Source organism: Physella acuta, unplaced genomic scaffold (genome assembly GCF_028476545.2).
Source record: "Physella acuta isolate Inbredline_101_S28 unplaced genomic scaffold, ASM2847654v3 ptg001331l, whole genome shotgun sequence".
Taxonomy (NCBI): Eukaryota; Metazoa; Mollusca; class Gastropoda; family Physidae; genus Physella; species Physella acuta.
Window position 1 is genome coordinate 1 of NW_026732846.1, and position 5,265 is coordinate 5,265.

A 5,265-nucleotide genomic window follows, 5' to 3' on the forward strand; every position below is an offset into this window, starting at 1 on the left:
GGGAACTTGCTCTTTACAGCTTTGCAAGATCCCGGGGCATTGCAAACAAAACTGTTTGATTTTATCGTGTTGGTGTAGTCTAAACATAATATACAATTATAAGTAGAAGTTAAAATATAATAGAACAAAAATTCTCTGCATTAAAACAAATATGATGATAAGTATTTTCAGGACCAATAAACTAATGGAAAACGAACGAAATTCTGAGGACAGAGTATGTCGAAAACTATTTAGGGCAAAACTAGTTACGACAAAATATCTTTTAAAAAGTAACAAAGAAAATGTTTAAGAACTAATTATATAGAAAAAAATATCTCAAGATTAAAAATATCTCAAGACAATTTTTGAAAGACAGTATATCAGAAGACAAATTAACTAAGTTACCCTTAAAAAATTAAATATATAATTACAATGTAATGTATGTAGTTAATCTTTCTAAACATTGCATGTATTTATGCTTCATTTTCTATTTAAAAAAACGCCTTTAATTAAAAGATACATACCACTAGAAATTTTGGCTATAAAAATTTGAGACATTAGGATCGTGGAGAAAACCCAAACCGTATGTAGGAACATTCTCTTCTGGCGAGATCTACCAAAATGTGAACTGTGGGGATTGAACACGAAAGTATTTGAATTAGATTTTCTTAAGCGTTGACATATTTTTGCAGTGGCGTTCTTGTCGACTGCTGCAATCACTAGCAATGGTTGTAAACGAACGTTGTTTAACTTTTTTTAAATGCATTAAAAACGCTTAAATAACAAGTTTTTATGTAATAATGCAAAAAATTATTTTCTTTAAATATATTCACCACTATTTAAATAAGTATAATAATTTATTTTATCTTTTTTAGTGCATTATTACTTAAAAGTTTTTATCTAAAACGTTTTTTATGCTTTTTTTGGTATTTTAAATTGTTTTAAAGAGTTTCAAGGGTAAAAACTATTAATTAATTATTACTTGGGCATCCAATTAAGCCAAATTTTATGCCATATTGCATAGTTTTCAAGTATTGACCAACGTGCCGAAATTCAGTGAAATTGGTCGATTAGAAATGCCCGAAATCTCGCTCGCCCGTTTCGATCTACGGCGGCAGAGTGACAGAGGAAGCTAATTAAATAAAAGTTTGTAAAAACGAATACTCAATTTTGTTTTGAAACGATACATACCATGCAAAAGAAAATTGCAGGAAATTAACAGGAAGATGTTGTTTGTATGCAGGAAACAGGTTTTGAGCTTAATGTCATTTTTCTAAAACATCTGCTGATGAAAAAAAAAATTAATGTCCGGAAAATTGGCTATGAGGTTTAGTGCTGAACTTTGTCAGCAATACCATATTAGGTTGTAAAACTTTGTTATGATCTAACACTCTACACTGTCACATCGTGACTCATAACTACCACAGATTCACTCTACATCACTTTGTAATGACCCAACACTGGTTAACATTAATATTTGATAATCCAAATACGTTTTCAAAGTGTTTTTTTAGCAAAATAAAATTTTTTTTTTTTTACTCACCCGGCCTTTCTGAAATCATATATATATATATATATATATATATATATATATATATATATATATATATATATATATATATATATATATATATATATATATATATATATATATATATATACATACATATATATATATATATATGTATATATATGTATGTATATATGTATGTATATATATATATATATATATATATATATATATATATATATATATATATATATATATATATATATATATATATATATATATATATATATATATATATATATACACATATACACAAGTTCGAATCCGGGTTCAAGTCAGTAGAAAGTCCCTGAGTCCACCCAGCTAGGTATCTAACTCAAAACTGGGAAACCAAAAGGCGGCAGGGCATTGAACTAACCACACTATCGCTTCATATGCCGAGGCCTCTGAAACAGATGAACTCTACTTCATCTGCTTCATTTGTTTTGGTCACGAACGAGAAAAAGATGAGGATGATATATGTTCCTAACGAATGTACCACAAAATCAAAACGATGGTTTCATGACAATTACAATTTTAAAGGTAGACGCAGGTCAAAGAGGTTGACATCTAATTGCCTATCCATCTGTTCATTGGGTCACAGATTTTAATTTAATTAATATAGTTTGATCGATTCAGTCAATTTCAATCTTGTTAATTCGATACAGGCAATTAAATCTACATATTAAATGACAGTTAACTAATTGTCCTTTTAATTATTATTCTATTCTGTATTGCAGACTTTTGTAGACTGTAGGATTGAGAGTTTCTTCCAGGGCATCTCTTCGGGGGGGGGGGGGGGGGGCTAAGCCCCTAAATTTTTTTACCGCCCCCCCCCCCCTCGGACGAAAGGAAATTTATATAATTTTTATAGAAAATATATACTTTTAACAGTGTCCGCCCCACCGAAGAAAGTTTACCGCCCCCCCCCCAGAATTTCAAGTGCCTCCCCCCCCCCCACCCGGAGAAAAAAGTCTGGAAGAAACACTGGTAGGATGTACTTGTAAGCTAAGAAAGCTAGAGCTTTGGCTTTGCAATCTCGGGTCATCCAAGAGTATTTTAAAAACATTGATGGGAATTTCGTTGACATTTAGTTTTTACCATTTATTTTTAATTTAATTTTTTCTCTTTCTTTTCTAGATGCAAAGATTTTTTTTCCAATAAAATTCTTTTCTAAAAATGCAATTATTTGGCACTGCAAAATTTATCTCGACTTATAAAGGACCCCATATCGAAATTTGTTTATAACCTTATCAACTCTAAATCCAGTCCTGTCTGTGACAACAGTGTTAAAATAGCGGTGCCGTTATTTCCACATTAAAAAAATGATATGTACTTCACGTCTATTTGTGTTTGTTGTCTTAGAATGTTTGGTAATTTCTTGTTTTTATTTTGGCTAGCCATGTCTATGCGAGTATTAATCTAATATTTTGTTTTTTTTAAATTTATAGTGATTGCTATGGATGGCTCCTATGGTCGATAAAGCTTCTCTACTCTTATATTAAAAATTCAAATTCAACTTTCTCTTTTAATTAGTAGTGTCATTTTGACTGAATTGTTTGGGGAGGAAAATGAGAAACTTCCCATTTTTGATGCGCAGTCTCACAAAATTAAATACATTATAGGTATTACAATATTTTCTCTATACATTGTAAACGAGAAAGAAAAACAACAATAAGCTATTGTAAATTGTTACAGCGAATTAGAAGTATTAATATAATTAATATGAACAGTTGGGCAAGCTAATAATCAAAAGCCAATGTGCGCACTTCTCTCTCTCTCTCTCTCTCTCTCTGTCTCCCTCCCTCTCTCTGTCTTTCTCTGTTTTCAAAAATTTTCCAAGGCTATGAGATCAATATCTTCAGCGATATATGGAGAACTTACTTGAAAAATAAGTCATTGAAAGTTATGTCGCCATATCGCATCCAATCGCGTTACTCGGTGGTAAAAAAAAACATATAGGCCTATACGGTCTACACTGTGAATTGGTTCTCACTCGCAAGCATTCAGATAACCAGCGATAAATGCTAACCCTAGCAATCAACGGAAAAGTTCTTGACCTTCTTTAAATTAGGTTGTCGCTTGATCTATTTTTTTTACCCTCTATATGGTGATGATGGCGTCCGAAAACGACTTTCCGTTTTTTTAACAATGTTTAATGGTCATTTCAGAAATGAATACTAATAATCGTTATTTTTACAAGCTTTTATTTAACTCACTTCCTCTGTCGTCAGCCGCCAGTCTGTCTAGATCGAAACGCCTGAGCGAAATTGCAGACACTTTTAACTGTCAGATACGGTTCGTAATTGGTACGTGGGTCAAGACATAAAGACAATGCAACATGACATTAAATTTGACTTAATTGGTAGCCTGATTATTTTCTATGAATTATTGAAACTTTTGTCCGAATTAGTAGGTGCTCTAGCGGTAGAGAGCTGGACTGCTAACCCGTAAGTCTAGAGTTCGAATCCGGGTCCAAGTCAGTAGACCGTCCCTGAGTCCACCCAACTCTGATGGGTACCTAATTCACGTTAGGAAAGGAAAGGCGGCTGGGCATTTACCTGTATGCGGCTGGGCATATTGCTGACCACACTATCTCTTCATATGCCGAGGTCACAGAAACAGGTGAACTCAACTTCACTTGCCCCATAGACCGTCACGTTTGAAAGGGAAACTACTTCATTTACTCAATTTAAGACTATGACTGTGTGTCTACTAACATTAAATATTGCAATCTACCAAACTATTTTGTTTAGAACTTAAGCTCTATATAATTTTTACAATAGCAAATAATAACTTAAAGTTGTATTTATATGTAAGCGGTCAGCCTAATGTGCAGGAATTTGAAAGGAATGTAAAGTTAAGCAACGAATTATCTCCCATTTGAAAATGCAAACAACAAAATTGTATTTCAAGGGAAATAACTTTCACATGAATAGCTAAATTAACCAAGTGTAACTAAGATATGTTTGAAAAACAGAAAGCAGATAATTAGAACTTTTATTTATATTTGAAATTTCGTCTATCAGAAACAGTACTCAAGTTATACGCTTTTAAAAAAAAAAAAAAGTAGAATACCGGTTACCGGGAATCGTTGAAACGTTCATACAGAACAGCTAATCTATATATATAATTCTCTTCCTAGGAGCCCCTTCTCTTCCTCTCTAGGCATATCGCTACCACCCCACATGGTCTGGTGAGCTATGGTTCACGCTAACGGTTTACAATCGTAGAATCGGGTTTAGTGATGGCTATTAGGGGAAGATAATTTAGTTTGATAGTTTGAAACTATTTTAAACTTAGGGGAGATAACTAAGAGGAGGCTGCTTTAACGAGCTACTGATAGTGTTTTAAAGCAAATGTTTTCAGTGGCAGCATTGTTACTGTCGAATTCACTAATTATAAATTACCGAAAAGTAGACAACAAAACAACTAAATAGTGGCGTATGATACTTATATGTGACCTCATCAACCTAGCTGTTCACACACATACACACACAGACACACACACATAATATATATATATATATATATATATATATATATATATATATATATATATATATATATATATATATATTTATTTATTTATTTATATATAAAAGAGAGAGAGAGAGAGGGATAAGACAGATACAGCGAATTAGAAGTATTAATATTGTTATTGGTCTTTGTATTACGGACAGTTGGGCAAGTGAACACATAGCATATGAAACCCATACAAGTGTAAAATATTTTTA

General features: G+C 32.2%; 1 long non-coding RNA gene across 1 annotated transcript; it reads right to left on the minus strand.

Annotated features, from left to right (window-relative positions):
• Positions 1-14: 14 nt before the first annotated feature.
• On the minus strand, positions 15-1,278 carry LOC131958510 (uncharacterized). Its single transcript, XR_009389246.1, has 3 exons — positions 1,171-1,278; positions 504-607; positions 15-79 (listed from the first exon to the last, which is right to left on the minus strand). It is a non-coding gene; the product is annotated as an uncharacterized LOC131958510 (long non-coding RNA).
• Positions 1,279-5,265: the final 3,987 nt, after the last annotated feature.